A 21,318-nucleotide genomic window follows, 5' to 3' on the forward strand; every position below is an offset into this window, starting at 1 on the left:
ACATTGAGGATTACATGGAGGAATTACATTGAGGAATATGTAGCCTTAGCTAATTGTTTTTAGATTTACCTGTAGGCTATGGTTGTATGCTGATACTTTTTTTGCGATGGCATTAACCAACCACTAAGGTCTAGGCTAAAACGTGAAGGTCCCCGCTCATCTCTCAGTTAAGTTTATGGACTTTGCTTTTTTGATTGTTGGTTCAACATTCACTGTGGGTGAACTCTGCTTACGAGGCCCCAGAGACTGTCCCTGCCGGTCCTGTCTGGCCCTTCCTAGTCCCGTCCAGAGTGGAAACATCCTTTCCATGCACTACAATATTATCATCACAGTACACAGCTGTACCCGGGAGTCTTGCTAGGACAGTCATGATATTATGAAAGCAGCTGGTCACTGAACTAAGGACAACTAAGATGCTCTTGAAATTAAAAACCCTCAAGTCATGGATGCGATCTGGTTTCTGCTTTCTTTGTGCAGGGGTGTCTTTAAACCTACTTAAGATCCAGCTTTGAGAAAACAGCGAAGCCATGGAAACTTGTGGAGAGTTCCTCAATTGTAATGGGTATCTACCTGTTTCCACACCCTTGTTAGCCCCCCAAACTGACAGTTTTTGCACGATTATAAGATTTGAGACTGAAAAGGAGGCATCAATGGGCTCAATGAGGTCTGCAGTTAGCCCTGCATTTCGGTGGTGACCTTGTCACGCATGGCAGGAGGCACTCTACGTAGTCACTGGATGACAGATGGGACATCTGGGTTAAGCAGAGGTTTGTGAAGTTTTAATTCTGCACTGTTGTTTTGAATAATATTTCTGATTCTGTGGTACATTTTACATCACTGGAGCAGCTTTTATTACTTTCCTTCTGTGATTACCATAATGTGAGGCACTGCTATATTCTCTGACCAGAATTAAAGAACATAAAGAAAGGTTATTGTTTACAGTGTATATTTAATGTAGTGGCATCAGGTTTTGATTATCTCAGTATTGAGGTACACAGTGGTTATTTCTCTAAATAGACATAATGGGCTCTATCTTACACCCCAGGTGCGAGGCAATTGTTCATTTTCACGTCATGCACGTTGTTTGAATAGCATATGCATTTGCACCCATTTGTGCGCCCATGGTCTGAAAATGCGGCATACGAGTGGGGGGGATCACTTGCAGAGTGCAATAATCAAACATATACCCAGGTGTCAATCGTAGGGCCATATGTTTTCTATGATGCGGACAGAATTATGGAATACAGGCATCAAAATGGAATTTGCAAAATGAGAAAAAGGAATTTGTGAAAAAAATCTAACTTTTAGCCAAAACGTCAACAAGAAGGTTCAGCAACATAAATGCTTTTGCAGTGACTACGCAGTGTCTCGCAGTGTTTGTTCATCTTCACTTTCAGTGGTCTAAACCTCAGATGGAAACAGAGTGGTACAGTATTGTAGTTTGCTTTTTGCAATGATGCTCTGTGTGTCTGTGCACATGTGTCATTGTGTCTAGATTTAAACATGAATAATCTACAATCTCTTCTAAACACAGCACAGACTTTAACCTGGAGGCTAAAAATACAAGCACCACACCCTCAAACATTTTTTATTTGCAAAAACTTGGAAACTCTCTACTATACAATGTCTGTAGCATAGAGAGAAAGTGCAGAGGGAGAGGGAACTTTTTATGTAAAGAAGTGGATAGTTCTTAAATGTTTTTAAAGTTTCAAACACCTGTTCTTCAGTGTTATTAGTCTAGATATAAATTCTGAAAAAATATATCATGCTTTTTACTCCGCTACATGTAATAAATAAATATCATTTCTACATTTAAATACATAAATACATACAAATTACGTACTTTCTTTTACAAAATGTTTATTTTTGCTGTGTTAAATGTAAATAAAAATGTAAAAATATGTTCATGAAAACGCTCTAATCAAGAACAGATTCTTAAAAAAATTTACTTGAATAAAAGTAAAAATACTTCACTACTATAATTTTCTGTTTATGTACATTCTACTTATTAAAGGGTAAAAAACACGCATTCACTGCCCTGTCTCTGTGGTTTCTTTAAAAAAAACTGTTTGCAGTTTCTGACCCCCACGGTTAGACGTCTTTGTGAAGGTAATTCTTAAAATGTACTTTGCCGAGGAAATGCTCGATGGATTTGGAAAAAGCTTTGAATGGTGGAAAATAACAGAGCATGTACCCTAATGTAAATGGACCTATCATGTTATGGGGCTGTACTGTATGTCCATGAGGGTCTTGTGCTTTTGTTTACAGTGTTCAGATTAAAGGGTTTATTTAGTTCAGTGTGTAGACTGTATGGTTCAATATACACACAAGGGCACCTGTGCACAGACACAATAAGCATCATTGCAAAGTGCAATGCCCCCATATTTCCATCCGAGGTTTAGACCACAGAAACAAACTAAGGTTTACATGTATGAGAAACACATCGCACTCGATTCACAGTTTAACCTCCCGTCTAGTCAAAGGTGAGATTTACAAGTAATTGGGTGACAATTGACCAAACCGGAATTATTTTCTGGTTTTAGTTTAAGTTAAACAGTGTGCACATACTGTTTGTTCATTTTTTTCTTATACTTGAAAGTTTCGTTCTTTCACATAAACGTTTTACCAATCATGCTGACATGTACAGCTGATTGTATTTAAGAGTGTAAAACTTCTGCAAAATAAAAGTCTTATGTAACGTTCCAGGAACACAAATACCTATTAACCAATAGCTACCCTTCAGTATGACTTGGAAGGCTATTAGAAGTATATTTTCAAAAACTGAAAAAGATGAGGGATGAAACTGTATACTGCAAAGCTTTCAACTGTTACATAAGAATATTTTAGTCTAATCAGAGGAAGCTACAGTAAGCATGACTTACAATTCATATATACTGCTCAATTTCTTACAGCTTTAGGCCCCTCATCGACAAAATAGCAATGCAGCACATCCAACCTGTCCACCAACCCATACGACTAGAGAAGTCATTTCTTCCTTTCCTCAAATACGATGCACGGGATCGTTCACTGAATAAGCGCCTCTACCAGCAACAGGAGAAGCTCCCGTCAGAATTATTTTGCAATGATGACACATATTGGAGTGTCATTTTCAATTTATACAGCCATGATCAACTGTATTTACAGTATACATTACACAAATACACCAATAATAAAATAAGCTTTAGAGCAGCACAGATGCTTTAGCCTTTATGCAGCTTTTCGAAGTCAATTTCTGCATAATAAAATAGCAAATAAGTAGACACATGTATAAGCATTGTGAGAGTAAGTTTGCAATGTCAATCTACTGTGTGACTCTCCTTTTGTGGCCTTGGTTAACACCAGACTGTCCTCGCAAACAAATGACCCAGTCACACACAAATTCGCCATTTCTTCAAAACGATAAACCACATCAAGCACAGAAAGACAAGTTGGCTCAGACCAAACTCCTCCATGACCCATATGTTAAATATGTCTTTAATAAATTGTCCTCTTTAGGTTAGGCTTACGGTTAAATATTTGACCTCATTATGACACAGTGAAGAAGAGATATTTTTAACAATGTTTTGAATCCAGCGATCCCAAAACACTTTTTTACTTCTCTACCAGTTTCAATCTGTAGTGATCAGCCTCATGCCATAATAATAAGATTTAATAACAAGAATCAACCGAAAACACACCTGTTCCAGATTCACTTGACTGTAGATTTTCCAAAACAAAATCTATAACAATATCATCCACCAAAAATTCTACATTTTGTATCCAGATAAAACTACTTGTCACTGCCCACCATTCGTTTTAAAGATAATTTTATAAAATTCAAATTAACTTTACATATCTTTATTTGAAACATTGACATTTAGTCATTTAGCAGACGCTTCTATCCAAAGCGACTTACAAAGAGTTCAGGGAGCAATAAACGATAAAAGTCTTTGAACAATGTTTACATGCTTGTGCAACTTAGTAAATGCAAAAGCAGCATCCGTGTGTATATAGTTTGACAGGCAAAGACAATATTCAAACGGCTTTAAAACAAACAAAAATTATCTAAATAAGTTTATTAAAGTTTATTAAAGGCTAAATCTGAGCAGTTTAAGGTTCGTTGTTGCGAAATCCAGAATGGCAAATAAAAGCATTGTACAGTTAACAAGACAGATTTATCATTGATCAGTTAAGTTTGTCTAAATTAAGTCAACAACAAAAAGGTCAAATTCTTGTTCAAAACTTTTGTAATAATTCAAAATCAATATGTTTTTATTCCAAATAAATTGAAAGATTTCAAAATAAGTTGATAATGTTATACAGTTCTGTAGCAGTTAAACATTTTGTAATGTAAATGAATACGATGTCATTTTTATTCCTGTGCTTTTGGGCTTAGCAGCTTTAAAGCAGCATAGGTGCTGTTGTCGTGTCTGGGACGGACATTTTTATGCAGTTTGGAAAAGTCCACCGCTGCATACTGAAATATCAACAGTAGAAACAGTATTAATATTTAAACTGCAGTTGTCCTTCAAGCCAAATGGACATTTCATAACCAACCAATGCTTTACTCAAACTGGAGCAAACGTTTAGCAGAAATTCTCAATGATTTTATGTTATGAATTTTAAGAACGATATTAATTGTATTTAATATATAATATATAATGGTTTTACCTGTACTTGATTTGGATCTTGATGCTGTTCTGTGACTTGTGTCTGCTGTAGGTCAGCGCTATAATACTGTCTTGAGCTTTTTCCAGATTTTGTCCAACATCCATTTTCAATAACATAGACTTTTATTAGTCCTAGAAATAACACAGTGGACTCAAACTTGGATCGTCTGAAGACCTGTTGCACTAACATGTGGAGCACTGTCCACGTGTCCACAGGCTACAACATTCATAAACTTTCTTTTATTTTATGTATGAATGTATTAGAAAAACTGCATTTATATATGTATTATTACTTGTAACTGGTCTCTAGTTCAGGTGTTTTTAGCAAATAAATAATTCCCTTGACTAATAACAGTATTTGAAAGTATAACACATCTATATAGGCTCTTATATGAGGCTATAGACAACAGTAGCATAATAAGTATATTTTTTGTACAGATTTGTTTCAATGGTGCTTTTCTTTTGCATTGCTGCCAAGGAGCTTAACGGAAAATACAAATTAGTATAGATAGTAGTGACAAAAGTAAAAACAGAAATTTCTAAAATACATAGATACGTAAAATATGTGATATTAGAATACATGGTGTTATTGCATTTGTTCAAAACTATTTACAAAACAAATTTTCTTTATGTTTATTAGACTGTTATATAATCATAAAACTATTGAACAAATGTTTATTTAAAATCTTTAAAGAACAGAATATTATGTCACAGGCATTTATATACTAAAGGTTATGGATTGGTATTTCTTTAATAATAAATATTTATTGAAATAAATGCAATTATATAAAGATACACTGCATGATGTCAAATAGCAGAAAGCCTGAACAAAAGTGTTTTTACATAATTTCAACAACCTCATGTTTCTAGAGAACAGCATTAATAGTTTTACAAATAGCATCACACTACTCACCCACAACTGTTATGATCAGAACAGCATTTAACAGACCAGATATGAGGATCAAAGTCTTCCAATGTGTCCAGTTTTCCTTTATCTCTGTAGAATCTGAGAGATTATTCAACCCGAGTTGTTTAAACGTGCGTAGTGTGTTACTGCAGTCTGCTCGACTTAAGCACAATATCAAACTGTATCAAACAAATTATAGATTGCTTACCCGTGATGTGCAGTCGTGTGCTGTTACTGAGTTTTGGAGGTGTATCTGAATTCATACAGTAATAAACTCCTAATTCATCATGAGTGACATTATATATAACCAGACTATGATTAGATTGTGTTGAATATTTGTATTGAAATATTTTCACAGTTTTTTTAAAATGAAAATCCAATGGTGAGTTTGAGAATGACTTCAGTATCACTGAAGGAGAATCTGATTGTTTCAATAAAATCCAATAAACCTCTTTGGAATCCAAATCACAGTTTATAGTCACATTTTGTCCCAAACAAGTCAGTTGTTTTAAAGTCTCTGCAGCTTGACACCACATGAACAAATCTGTAAGATAATATTATAAAAACCTTATATGAGTACAAATAACATGGGTATAAGTGTATAAACATATATCTATAGCGGTATTCATAATAAACTCACAAATCTGAATGTGAATAATCCTCATGTTGTTGACTTCTCACAGCATTAAAGACGAACTGCACTACAGAGCTCTCACAGTAAGAAACTGTCCTCTTAAAGAGGAAGTCAAAGTCTGTTTTGCTCTGACCACATTGTCCTCTCCTTTCTTACACAGAATACACCATTATTAAAATCACTGATTATGTCAAAAATATAGTTTTCCTTTTGTATCCACTGTTTGTCATGTGACTGTTTTTCTGATTATGTAACCAAAATTTAGTTAATTCACAATTTTATTTGATTCTTTGTTTATTTTTTATTTCATAAAAGAAAAGAAATGTATGTTGAACTCTAGTTTAATATGTTTTAGTTAAGTTATTTTGTGCGAGTGCTCTTTGGGAAGAGAGAGAGTTAGAGAAGCAGTGAGTTTGAGTATTGTGCCTGATGCCGATGCTTCCAAAAATTTAACTAAAAGAACTTTAATCTACCCGGTGTAACCCGTGTTTTATTTTTTTCATAGAAAATAAGGGTTACAGACTAGTGGCAGCGGATTTCAAGTTCAAGAGTTTCTGGAAGTTTGGCGGCAGTGGCATTCAACTAAGATGGCGCATTTTTCAATCGAAGGGTGTAGTGGTGAGTCAATCTGAAGATTCTGACTTTTATAACAGACTGTTTATCAAAAGACTGCTTCATCGCTCGCTACATTCGACGTTAAACGGTGCCTAACCCACAGGAAAAAAATGTCTAGCGAGTCTCACATGTGTCCTGCAAGCGTTTCGTCTCCTGGCGAAGTTAAGATGGTGAAATGGACACTACAGCTAGTAATGCAGTAAATGAGGCTTCTTCTAATCACACTACACAGTGCTGCACTTTAAAGTCGATCTTCCAACGTGTTTTCATGGGGACTGTAGGGATATAGAAAGTTTGTCATTATGGAATACCCGATTAGAGCTCGATGTTAAGGCTTGTGCGGATGCACAGACACAAGATCTGGCTGCCATTTTGCCTACGAGGTTGAGATGCTTTAGCTCACTGGCTCTCCCTGCAATGATTAGGCATTTGGATGGGTGATAACAGCCTTCTGAGCCTACCAGTAGGCGCAGCAGCCCCCATCTGGCCCATATGTATCAGCTGATAACCACTGATAACGCCCATTCAATCGAGTGATAACATTCGAAGCGGGTGCTCCCTGTCTCCTGAGAATCAACTAAATTATTAACTGTGTGTTTCTGCATGAAATTGTTTTTTTTTGGAAGGAAACTGTTTTTGTTACATTTTCAGACATTTGGGAACGCAAGACCTGAGATGACAAGGCTTGTTTTTGAAGCATTTCCAACTAATTGTCAGGTCTCGGGTCTGATCCTCACTGGTGGTCTTCGTTTGTCTTTGTTTTTGTCGATCGCATGGGAGAGTCCGTGTCTGCCCCGCCCCCGTGTTTTCCTCTGTCTCCCTAACGCACCTGGCACTCTTTTCCACTCACCTCGCACACCTGCTTCCACTCTCCAAATTAATTCACCCACTATTTAGTCCCCGCCAAGATTCTCACTCACTGTGAGATCTTTTGTTTTTCTAGCGTTGTTGACATCGTGGCTGTTGACGCTTTAGTTACAGCACTTCCTTGAGAAACATCACTCTTGTCTATGAGATTACTCGCTAATTTTTCATGAACCGTTATCCAATAATTAGCCCTTGCTAGTGGAGACCGCTTGTCCTGTCTGTGTGGTGGGACCGCCTTATTCTCCGGGTTTCACCTCTCTATCCAGACTCCAGCGCTGCTATTTTCTACACAGTAGTGATGCGCGGATGGCGGTTAAATCCGCGGGTCGGGTGGGTCGGGTAATAAAAAATATATTCTGATTAATTGCGGGTGGGTCGCGGGTTGATGAGATCATTCGTTAAAAATACAATTATTTATAACAACATTTATTTAAAATACGAATGTGTTTCAATAGCAGTTTCGATCAGGCAAACGGCAATTTTCACTCATGTAAAATAAATACGCGGGTGTCGACAGTGGAGGGGGGTCCTTTTCTTAATGCAGAAATGGAGGCGAAACAGATCCGGGAGAAACTTAAAAAGGGAGAATTAAAAACCAAACAAAAGGTAGGAAAGAAAAGTGCCGTGTGGGAGCGCTTTAGCGAAGTGGTCAACGAAGATGATTCAAGTGCTGGATATGTGAAATGCAACAGCTGTGATGCACTGTATGTGTATGAAAGCCACAAAACTGGTACCTCGAATATGGTCCATCATGTGTGTGCTAATTCGAAAGGCGAGTCGCGTCAGACAAACACTTTACATTCGTATATCCGTAGGGACAGCAAAAAATTACCGCCGGACGTTAAGTCTAGTCTCGTGGACGCATGCGTGGACCTGTGCTGTCTAGATATACGGCCTTTCGACCAAAGTGGCCCAAACACTTATTAATATTGGCGCCAAGTACGGTGCAGTTGACGCTGATGCTATCATTCCCCATCGCCAAACTGTTTGTGACAGGACAAAGCAAAAAGCTGCCGCTGGTAAAGAAAAACTTTCAGAGGCCATCCAAAAAGTTTTGGAATACAGTGGGATTGCTGTTACCACAGATATGTGGACAGACGAATTTAATAAGAGGGCATATACTGTTCTTACATGTCACTATATCGACGAGAAGTGGCATCTGGAAAGTCGCATTCTGGCAACAGTGGAATTTGACAGTCATCTAAAAAAAAACGCCGAAAATATCCATGATCAAATAACCACTGTCTTAATGAGTTATGGAATTACAGCAGACAAAATTGTTTTTGTCAGTGACCAGGGCCCGAACATTAAGGCTGCACTTCGGACCTACCACTGGGTTCCGTGCTCCGCACACACGCTGAACACTGTGTTAAGACACACGTTCAGTGAGAGGAATGCACCAGAAGGCATCAAAGACGTGCTGGAAATGATAGATACGTGCAAAAGCCTGGTGACGTTTCTGAAGAGAACCGGTGCTGTTGCAAGTTTAACGCACACTGTCATTCAAGAATGTGAAGTTCGATGGAACAGCAAAGTTGACATGATGGAATCTATTAGGGGTGGGCGATATATATCGTCTGCGATAATATCGGGATTGTTGTTTTAACGATGTGCAAATTCTCATTATCGAGTATTTAAATTACTCCGAAAAAACACTCCAAAACACGTTCAAAACACGAAAACATTCAGAGGCTGCAGCAGGGCGTCACGTGATTGCTGTTGTGCGCATACACGCGTCGTCATATCTCTCACAGGTTAGCGCATGGCCGCACGCAAGTTCAACACCGGTTAACGAATGTGGTTATGCTAAACATTTGACAGAAAGAAACAACTTGCAGACACCCAGAGCAGCGCAATCTACTTCAGATGACTTAGTTGCTAAACGTGGCTCAACCTCACTTGCATCGAAGTGATTCGGTTTTGAGAAAACTGATGTTGCGCAAAAGACGTCACTCTGCAAAGCGTGTAGGAAACATGTTGCTGTTAAAAGCAGCTTGACGACCAACCATAGTAAGGAATACCAAGAGTATGAAAAGTTCCGAGACTCCGCTGCCCGAGAAAAGCCGACATAGGCTAAGGTACCTGCTGCACAACACACGCAGCAAACTTTAGCGGAGTCGTTTGGCGGAAATGTGCCTTGGGATAAGAAAAGCAACAGTGGCAAGACATTACAAATGCTATCACCAAGTTTATAGCAAAAGAAATGCTGCCGATTCAGTTGGTGGAGAAGGGCTTTATAGAACTCATGAATACCCTAGACCCCAGATATACAGTGCCATGTCGAAATTATTTCAGCTCAACTGCCCTCCCCAATTATATCATATATTATAATTTCATCTTGCTTGTATGCTGCACAATTTACACTACAGCAGAGGTGTACAACTGAATGTTTACTCAGAGTTCGATGTTCTTACACTAGTTCAATTAGTATTTTGTATGTCTTTGAATTGTTTTTTCTTGAATACTACATGTTAAAGAAAATAAATAAGCACTCTTTTAATTCTACAATGTGCCCATTATTATCATCAGTGATTAAGTAACTCAGACTTTTAAAAACACGTTTTTAATGGATATCGTCTAATTATCGTTATCGTTAAAATCGTTAAAAATATCTAGATATAATTTTTTGTCCATATCGCCCACCCCTAGAATCTATACTAAAACAGTATAGTGACATCAGACAGCTCCTGGAAGACAAAGGCCAGCTGCATCGGATGGAGGGCATCTTTCAAGACCAGCTCACTCACTTGATCGAATTCCTCACTCTCTTCAAATTAGCCATTAATGAGCTTGAAGGAGAAAAATACCCAACAATTCACATGGTGTTACTTTGGTTTTTCAAACTCAAGAGACACTGTGAGCCCAAGTTTGGAGATCCATCATACATAGTCCTTCTCCGTGATCGCGCATCCAGCCTGCTTGATGAGAAGATGCTCCTAACTTCCACACACAAGATCGCCACTTTTCTCTGTCCCAGATTTAAATCATTAAAAATGTTGACTCCAGATGACAGACAGGAGGTGCAGAGACAAGTGCGGGAGCTTATAAGTGAGGAACCCAGTGTCAGCCAGAACGCAGAAGGCAACTTTCTCTCCTCACCAGCGGCAGAACAAGGTAGGCAAAATGTTATTATTTTTAAAAGAAAAAAATACTACTTTTTTAAATTAATACAATAAATTAATTATACAATGCATTAATAATAAAATTTTGTCCCGCATTACCTGCGCACGTAGACCACTGAAACTGTTGGTCGGTGTGCACTAACAAGTTTAATATCCCCCATTGCAGCGGAACATGGCAGCGGACGAGCGAAAAAACAGAAAGTGGACTTCGCAGAATGGGATGAAGAGCTACCCAGAATGATGGATGAAGTGGACCAATACTGTTTTTCAAACTTTCAGTTAGATGAGTCCTCAGAGGAAAATTTGCTTTTATTCTGGGACAAACAATATCGCCTATTACCACGACTGCGGCGCCTTGCTAGAAGAATATTGTGCATTCCTGCAACAAGCTCTGCAAGCGAACGCTCATTTAGTGCAGCAGGACGGGTTTTAGAGGCGAGGCGCAATCGTCTGAATCCTGGCACAGTAGATGCTATTCTGTTTTTGCACAGTGGAAAAGAAAAGGCCAAGTAGCTACTCTGATATTGCATTTAAGCTGAATTGGCTCCGTTTTGTTAACGTATGTTCTGTTTTCTAGAAAGAAAAAAAAGTTCTTAATTGTCACTTTGAATATCTGTTTTTGGAATGTTTCAGTAGGCTATAATATTTCAAATCATTTGAGCTGTGTTATAAACTTTTTGTTATACTAATAAATGTTCATTTAAAAGCATTTTACGATTAGCGTTTCATTTTAATATCGGATATTGACAGACTAGTTCTAACGTCACTGAATCTGATAACATCATGCTTAAAGAAATTAATTAGATGAATTAAAGTGACGATCGGGTGCGGGTCGGGTGCGGATATCTATATCATAGAAAATTATACGTGCGGGCGGATGGCGGGTAGATAATTGATTTGAAGCAGCGGATGCGGGTGACATTTTAGCTCATCCGCGCATCTCTACTGCCTACCTGTCTGAATGCTGTCACCTGTGATTCTTGCACCTAATCTTGTCTGAATTAAAGCAACAGCTGAATTTAGGAAAATTTTAAATGAATTTCATAGGGCCCCACAATTGGTGCAAATGTTAGCCATAACGTCAACAAGAAGGTTCAGCAAAATACTTTAAATGCTTTTTCAGTGACTTCGCAGTGTCTCGCAGTGTTTGTTCATCTTCACTTTCAGTGGTCTAAACCTCAGATGGAAACAGAGTGGTACAGTATTGCAGTTTGCTTTTAGCAATGATGCTCTGTGTGTTTGTGTCCTTGTGCCCTTGTGCCCTTGTGTCTAGATTTAAACATGAATAATCTACAATCTCTTCTAAAACAGCACAGACTTTAACCTGGAGGCTAAAAAATACAAGCACCATACCCTCAAACATTTTTTATTTGCAAAAACTTGAAAACCCTCTACTATACAATGTCTGTAGCACAATCTACTTAAAAGTTCTCTTTAAAAGTAAAGTGAAAGTGCAGAAGGAGAGGAAACTTTTTTAATTATGAGGAGGTTTTTATGCAAAGAAGTGGATAGTACTTAAATGTTTTAACTTTAAAGTAAATTTTCAAACATCTGTACTTCAGTGTTATTAGTCAAGAAAAAATGTACTTCACTACGTTATAAAGCATAAATCATGCTTTTAACTCCACTACATTTCATATATAAATATCGTTTATATCTTTAAATACTTAAATACATAAAAAATATGCTTTTTTTTTTACAAAATGTTTACTTTTGGTTTGTTAAATGTAAATATATATATTTATGAAAAACACTCATGAAGTACAGATTCTTAAAATTTGTTACTTTAAAGTAAATAAAAGTAAAAATGTGTCACTACTATCATTTTCTGATAATGTAAATTCTACTTAATAAATCTTAAAAAACACCCATTCACTGCCCTGTCTCTGTGGTTTCTCTTTAAAAACAGTTCTGACCCCCACGGTTAGACATATAATTAGAAAATGTCTTTGCGAAGGTGGAAATAACAGCTCATGCATCCTAATGTAATGGGGCTGTACTTTATGTCCACGAGGGTCTTGTGCTCTTGTTTACAGTGTTCAGATTAAAGGGTTTCTTTAGTTCAGTGTGTAGACTGTATGGTTAATCTACACACAAGGGCACATGTGCACAAACACAATAAGCATCATTGCAAAGTGCAATGCCACCCTATTTCCATCCGAGGTTTAGACCACATAAACAAACTAAGGTTTAGATGTATGAGAAATACATTGCACTAGATTCACAGTTTAACCTCCCGTCTAGTCAAAGGTGAGATTTACAAGTAATTGGGTGACAAGTGACCAAACCGGACTTATTTTCTGGTTTTAGTTAAAGTTAAAGCACAGAGTGTGCACAAAGCCCTTTCATTCTTACCTTTTTTTTTCTTATACTTAAAAAAAATTCAAATCATTATTACATGTACATCTGATTTTATTTATTTAACTAATATGACAAGAGAAAGACTTGTAAAACAAAAATCATTTGTGATGTTCCAGGAACATTATTGTCCAATGGAAACATTTCTATAAACCAATAGCTACGTTTCAATACTGAAGGTATTCCAATGAGGAAGGCTATTAAAACTATATTTTCAAAAACTGAAGAAGAAAGATGAGAAAAAAACTGTACTTCAAAGCTTTCAACTGTTTCATCAGAATATTTTTAGTCTCAGAGGAAGCTACAGTAAGCATGACTTACAATTCATATATACGGCCCGATTTCTTACAGCTTTAGCCCCCTCATCGACAAAATAGCAATGCAGCACATCCAACCTGTCCACCAACCCATACGACTAGAGAAGTCATTTCTGCCATTCCTCAAATACGATGCACTAGATCGTTCACTGAATAAGCGCCTCTACCAGCAACAGGAGACGCACATTGACAGCTGGCCCGCCCAATCAGAAATAAAAAATGAAATACTATACTGTATAGTTAAACATGGATACTACTTTATGTGGTGTTCTTTATCTATAACATGTTATGTTAAAAACAGTAAAATTATAAGTAAGCCTGATAACTATTTAAAATGTAATTGTGTTGGTAATGTGTTTTCATTGGTCAATACGTAGCACGCACAATTGCAAGCTGACGCGAACAACCAACGGCTAACGTTCGCTAGTAGTGTACATGGTATCTTGATTTTTCTTAAGTATGGCCAAACAAGTTACTCTCACTTATTTAAAAAAAATCTTGTTTTGAGATTAATAATTATGTGGAGGACCAATCTGTGGATCGTAATCAGTGCCGTTTCTTGCTATATGCGGACTATGCGGCTGCATGGGGCCCCGCAGCCACCAGGGGCCCCCCAAACGGCAAGTTTAGCCTCATATTTAATTTTATTTTGGAGAATTAAAAGTACCTGTCTTTATTTGCATTTATTGCATATATTAATTTGCAAAGCATGTAAGTGTGCATGGAGTAATCAGGTGAAAATCATCACCTTTGTGATGTCTGCCGACAGGTCTGACGGTCACGGGATGACTGACAGCCACCCACCTTCCACTGAGATGATGAGAATAACGGTAGACGCTAATTACAATGTCATCTAAACGTACGTATGCGCCTGGTGCAGAGAAACTACTTTTAGTGGTAGTAGTAGCAGTATAGCTGCTATATTATTCAGATAGATTATTCAAATAGCACTATGAATTTTAAATGATCACTTTGCTATGAAATATTATAAAAAGTAAGGAATCTCTACCTCAGAGTTTAAAAAAAATAAACTAGCCCAAAAAGCTAGAAACCGCCCTGATCGTAATGAAACAACCGCTGGCTCTGAGAATGGAGCGGCGAGCAGCTTTCAGCTATGATCACTTTGAGAACTTTTCCTGCAAGCACCCTGAACTAGACAAGTGGAAAAGTTTTTTGAATAACACCACGTTATAACCTAAATATGTGTTGAGCGCTTTCCTCTCGATAACAATAACACACAACAATAATGACAGCGGGGTAAAGAAAAGGAAAAAAAGAAAGAAAGCGGTCTGATCACAATGATGTTGTTTGATATGTTTATACCAGCTCTGTAATTCAGCACTATAAGTCATGTCACGTTTATTGTTTTTAAACAATATAGCATATTGCTTATAAGCACGAAAAAACTGTCAAATAGCCTTTCATAACTTTCTATAAGCCTACTGTATACTTGAGACAGAAGGCAGAAAGACATAGGCCGCGGAAACATCCTATAGAGGTTTTTTTTTTAACGGACTTCAATCCACACCCGACGTTTGATTAAACATTTATTAAAATTAAGATACAATTTATGCAAAACTAAATTTTTAAAGAAAGTCTTTCTAAACAAACCTATGAAGTGGTCATAATCATGTCTGGCATGTCATATTTTGCCTCTTATAATGCTGTTCAGTGTTCACTTTTCATAACCAAAATAGATTAAATAAATAAAAAAACTATATTATAATATTGAACATGTATATGAACCTTCTTTAATGGAAATAGTTGAAATTGCATGTATTAGGATGTTTTTATAGACTTGTTATCATTTCTTATTCAAAAGTGATGTACACGTGACGTGCACATATATGATAAGATACAGTGTAACATAAGAACGACGTCGCGTTAAGAAAGTTTCGTGAAAAACCCAGCCCTGCTGGATTCGGGACAACTGCTTTGATTTCGGAACACCCATTCAGCTTTCCCTAGCTTTCCTGTAGATCAGTGGTAAGAGCATTGCGCTAACAACGCAAGGATGTGGGTTGGATCCCAGGGGATTGCAGATAGCTGTGTAACATGTATAGGATAATCGCATGTAAATCGCTTTGGATAAAAGCGTCTGCCAAATGCTTAAATAAATAAATAAATTCAGGCCCCCCTCGACATAATCCAGGTCCACCCATCTGTCACGTTCTGAATCCGCCACTGCTTTGTACATCGATCCCAAAACACTTTTTTAATTATGTGGTTCTCTACCAGTTTCAATCTGTAGCGATCAGCCATAATAATCCTTTCCAAGACTGTTTTATTCTGTGTAATACAAGAAACAACTGAAAACACATCTGTTCCAGTTTCACTTGACTATCCCCTAAATGTAAAGTTTCCAATGAGTTTAACTTTTATAATGTTTTCATCAAACTTTCCATGCGCCACATTAAGCTTTTCATGAATTATGGGGCAACCTCTCAGTAATCAAACAATGAAAGCACTTACTATATCAAAACAAAATCAAAAACAACATCATCCACAAAAAATACAACATGTTGCCCACCATTCGTAATTTGATCATATTCAAATAAACTTCACAAATCTTTATTGGAAAGTCTTTGAACAATGTTTTACATGCTTGTGCAATGCAAAACAAACGATTCATGTACTGAACATGCACCTTAGTAAATGCAAAAGCAGCATCAGTGTGTACATAGTTTGACAAGCAAGGACAATATTCAAACAGCTTTAAAACAAACATACATGATCTAAACAAGTTTATTAAAGACAAAATCTGAGCAGTTTAAGGTTCGTTGTTGCAAAATCCAGAATGGCAAATAAAAACATTGTACAGTTAACAAGACATATTGATCATTGATCATTTAAGTTTGTCTAAATTAAGTCAACAACAAAAAGGTCAAATTTTTGTTCAAAACTTTTGCAATAATTCAAACAAACTCAATATTTTTATACCAAAAAAGGTGGTTAATAATTTTGTACTGTAAATGAATACGATGTCATTTATATTCCTGTGCTTTTGTCTTGTCTGGGATGGAAAATGTTATGCAGTTTGGAAAAGTCCACCGCTGCATACTGAAATATCAACAGTAGAAACAGTATTAATATTTAAACTGCAGTTGTCCCTCAAGCCAAATGGACATTTCATAACCAACCAATGCTTTACTCACACTGGAGCAAAACGTTTAGCAAAAATACTCAATCATTTTATCTTATGAATTTTAATAATAATATTAAAGGTTTTACCTGTACTGTGACTTGCGTCTGCTGTAGGTCAGCGCTATAATATTGTCTTGAGCTTTTTCCAGATTTTGTCCAAGATCCATTTTCAATAAAATAGACTTTTAGTAGTCCTAGAAATAACACAGTAGACTCAAACTTGGATCGTCTGAAGACCTGTTGCACTAACATGTGGAGCACTGTCCACGTGTCCACAGGCTACAACATTCATAAACTTTATTTTATTTTATGTATGAATGTATTAGAAAACCTGCATTTATATATGTATTATTATTTGTAACTGGTCTCTAGTTCAGGTGTTTTTAGCAAATAAATAATTCCCTTGACTAATAACAGTATTTGAAAGTATAACACATCTATATAGGCTCTTATATGAGACTATAGACAACAGTAGCATAATAAGTATATTTTTTGTACAGATTTGTTTCAAGGGTGCTTTTCTTTTGCATTGCTGCCAAGGAGCTTAACAGAAAATACAAATTATTACCGATAGTAGTGACAAAAGTAAAAACAGTCATTTCTGAGATATAAAGATACATAGAATATGTGATATTAGAAAACATGGTGTTATTGCATTTGTTCAAAACTATTTACAAAACAAATTTACTTTATGTTTATTAGACTGTTATATAATCATATAACTATTGTGTTTATTTAAAATCTTTATAAAACAGAATATTATGTCACAGCCATTTATATACTAAAGGTTATGGGTTGGCATTTCTTTAATAATAAATATTTATTGAAATAAATGCAATTATATAAAGATACACTGCATGATGTGAAATAGTAGAAAGCCTGAACAAAAGTGTTTTTTACGTAATTTCAACCTCATCTATCTAGAGAACAGCTTTAATATTTTTACAAATAGCATCAAACTACTCACCCACAACTGTTATGATCAGAACAGCATTTAACAGACCAGATATGAGGATGAAAGTCTTCCAATGTGTCCAGTTTTCCTTTATCTCTGTAGAATCTGAGAGATTATTCAACCCGAGTTGTTTAAAAGTGCGTAGTGTGTTACTGCAGTCTGCTCGACTTAAGCACAATATCAAACTATATCAAACAAATTAAAGATTGCTTACCCATGATGTGCAGTCTTGTGCTGTTACTGGTTTTTGGAGGTCTATCTGAATTCATACAGTAATAAACTCCTAAGTCATCATAAGTGACATTATATATAACCAGACTATGATTAGATTGTATTGAATATTTGTATTGAAGTATTTTCGCTGTTTTTTTTAAATGAAAAGCCATTGGTGGGTTTGAGAATGACTGCAGTATCACTGAAGGAGAATCTGATTGTTTCAATAAAATCCAATAAACCTCTTTGGAATCAAGATCACAGTTTATAGTCACATTTAGTCCCAAACAAGTCAGTTGTTTTAAAGTCTCTGCAGCTTGACACCACATGAACACATCTGTAAGATAATATAATAAAAACCTTATAATAGAATTCTGTTAGAAGTACAAATAACATGGGTATAAGTGTATAAATATATATCTATAGCGATATTCATAATAAGTAATAAACTCACAAATCTGAATGTGAATAATCCTCATGTTGTTGACTTCTCACAGCATTAAAGACGAACTGCACTGCAGAGCTCTCACAGTAAGAAACTGTCCTCTTAAAGAGGAAGTCAAAGTCTGTTTTGCTCTGACCACATTGTCCTCTCCTTTCTTACACAGAATACACCATTATTAAAATCACTGATTATGTCAAAAATATAGTTTTCCTTTTGTATCCACTGTTTGTCATGTGACTGTTTTTCTGATTTTGTTAATTAGAAAGTAATAAACATTTTACCGCCAGTGACTGGTGACTAATTTTTATAATTCTGTGAATCGTACCAAAATGTACTTCACTTTAATTTAGTTAATTCACAGTTTAATTTGATTCTTTGTTTATTTTCTATTTAATAAAACAAGGAAATGTTTGTTGAACTCTAGTTTAATATGTTTTAGTTAAAAAGCTATTTTGTGCGAGTGCTCTTGGGAAAGAGAGAGAAGCAGTGAGCATGTGCCTGATGCTGATGCTTCCAAAAATTAAACTAAAGAATGTTAATCTACCCAAAAGACTGCTTCATCGCTCGCTACATTCAACGTTAAACAGTGCCTACACCCACAGGAAAAAGTGTCTCACATGTGTCACATGTGTCCTGCAAGTGTTTCGTCTCCTGGCGAAATTAAGATGATGAAATGGACACTACAGCTAGCAATGCAGTAAATGAGGCTTCTTCTAATCACACTTTTCATGGGGACTGTAGGGATTTAGACAGTTTGTCATTATGGAATACCCGATTAGAGCTCGATGTTAAGGCTTGTGCGGATGCACAGAAACAAGATCTGGCTGCCATTTTGCCTACGAGGTTGAGTGGAGATGCTTTAGCTCACTGCTTCTCCCTGTCTCTTGAGAAACAACAAAATTATTAACTGTTTGTTGCTGCATGAAATGGTTGTTTCGGAAGGAAAAAAAGTTTTTGTTACATTTTCAGACGTTTGTGAACGCCAGACCGTGCATGCCCTAAGAGCAGTGGCGGCGCCAGGGGGGGTCTTGGGGGGTCTCAAGACCCTTCCAAAAAACGCCTTGACCCCCCATTAGACCCCCCACCCCTTCCTGATTAAAAAATATTTGATATATATTAAAATATATATCCGGGATAAAGATTTAAAAATCGTTCTCTTCAAACTACGCAGAACAATAATAATTAATAATTTAATCGACATATAAAAAAATATAAACATCAGAATCAATGCCACGCCCCATGAACGTTGCTGCCGCTGCGTCTTGCGTCATTGCGTTCAAGGCGCTGTCGCGCGACCGCAAGAGCTGCTACGAACTTTTCTTGAAGCTAAAAATGGATCGTTTTGTCATACCTAAAAAAGGGCGGAAGAGACAGGTGAGCAGATGGAAAGAAATGGCGCCTCATCGAGCGCTACAGCGGGCACAGATGGTGGGAATCCTGACGGCGGAGAGGATTTAACTGGGGATTTAATCCATGGCCCAGCCGAGAAACCAAGACAGCCTCAATTTAAATCATACACGCGTAGTTCGTTTGGATTGTAAATATGTTTTCTGTCATGGGTGTGGCCAGCGCCGCCGCTACCACGCGCTGTGCGTAAGGCACCAAGTGCTGAGGCGACACCAAAATAGCATAATGAAAAACATTTTTTTCAAATCTAATATTATTTCATTAGGCTATAGAAAAATGATTAGGCAGGCACATTTTAGCCATGTATATGTAAAAAAAACACGGCCGAACAATCCCATATCACCACCACCCGCCCATGTACGGTCCGCGCGGCAGCGCCGGTTGATGGCGCGTGCGCCAGACGGTAGTCTAGGCAACTTATTTGGAAATGGCCCCGAAAAGACATTAGGAGTCAGGATCAGAGAAAAGAAAGATGAAGAAACTGCGAGATGATGACCGTGCATCACATGCAGGTATGTCCATGTTTAATTAACTTAAATTCGGGAAATGTTGATGTGCTGCTACTAATTCTTATTACTGAAGAAAAGTTTGCACTTTCAAATGTGTAGTGTGTGTTGGCTATTCTACATATGTTTGACAAAGTCAGCAAAGCTGTGAAGATTTTACTTTCTCTATTTAGTGTTCCTAGGTTTTATACTGCGATGCTGCTATTGTGTTATTGGTATTGAATTATATGTTTGGTAATAAAAAGTTAAACTGGCAAATTTCAGGGTGGGGGGGGGGGTGGCATCATAATGGAATTATGCTTAGGGCACCAATATGACTAGCAGCGGCACTGGGTGTGGATATGGCAATTAAAGTTCGAGCATATTGTTTGCAAACTACAATTGATTAATTAATTAAAAACAAAGTAGTTGATATGCTGTGTTGTTTTATTTGTTTAGTAGCATTAATATGCAGTTATTACCCGTGTCCACTGTATTTTCTGTTGGTTTTCATGAGACCCCCCTTTAAATGACCAGGACCCCCCATTGACCCCCCCAATCAAAATTGTCTGGAGCCGCTACTGCCTAAGAGCCTTTGGAAGTATTTGGAGCTGAGACGACAAGGCTTGTTTTTGAAGCTTTTCCAAATAATGGTGATTCTGCCATTGCCATGGAAAGATTTTGACGGTTTGTAGCTGGTCTTGACCCTGTTCATGACATTACCATAATCGATATGACAGCTCAACATCTAATCATCGAGGTCATCGCTTAGAGCATGCTTCCTATCATCAGGATGGCCATATATCAGGAGGGTTCTCCAACGTGAAATATGGCCAACGATCTTCTAGTGACCGCCAACCCTCGTCTGATGATCATCGTGTCAGTTTCAGTCTATGTCTATGAGTGGGCCAAAACAAACTGAACTGGTAACTCATGTCATTCCCATGCCTTATATTTCTGTTATAGCGTATACTGGAAGGCCGTATGGCTCACCGACTGCTGAACAGAACCAGATGCCTGCGGTGTTGGAGAGTAGCTAAGGTAGCAATGCAACTAACTAACTTAACTAAATTCTTTCGTAGCTGGACTGTAGCTCCACTACTTTTAAAACAGTGTAGCTTTTCCAGGAGTTATATACTATTTTTTAAAGAAAGTATTGATGTAGTGCGACCAAAAGCTACATTCTGTTCTGCAGTTCGA

General features: G+C 37.1%; 2 long non-coding RNA genes across 3 annotated transcripts in view; both read right to left on the bottom strand.

The window, feature by feature from the left end:
- Positions 1-3,797: 3,797 nt before the first annotated feature.
- On the bottom strand, positions 3,798-6,289 carry LOC306902400. Its single transcript, XR_013787441.1, has 5 exons — positions 6,197-6,289; positions 5,765-6,100; positions 5,563-5,655; positions 4,651-4,781; positions 3,798-4,456 (listed from the first exon to the last, which is right to left on the bottom strand). It is a non-coding gene; the product is annotated as an uncharacterized lncRNA (long non-coding RNA).
- An 8,717-nt stretch (positions 6,290-15,006) lies between these two features.
- The window catches only part of LOC306902754, a 36,147-nt gene continuing 29,835 nt past the window's right edge, over positions 15,007-21,318 (bottom strand). Inside the window, exons 3-7 of one of the 2 annotated variants that reach the window (XR_013787472.1) lie at positions 18,236-18,380; positions 17,783-18,118; positions 17,581-17,673; positions 16,701-16,807; positions 15,738-16,529 (exon numbers count right to left, since the gene is read on the bottom strand). This is a non-coding gene — a long non-coding RNA (uncharacterized lncRNA). Of the gene's footprint in view, positions 16,530-16,700; positions 16,808-17,580; positions 17,674-17,782; positions 18,119-18,235; positions 18,381-21,318 lie in introns of both variants that reach the window. The other variant, XR_013787471.1, reaches the window with a different exon arrangement.

The sequence above is a fragment of the Barbatula barbatula genome (genome assembly GCF_947034865.1).
Source record: "Barbatula barbatula genome assembly, chromosome: 13".
Taxonomy (NCBI): Eukaryota; Metazoa; Chordata; class Actinopteri; order Cypriniformes; family Nemacheilidae; genus Barbatula; species Barbatula barbatula.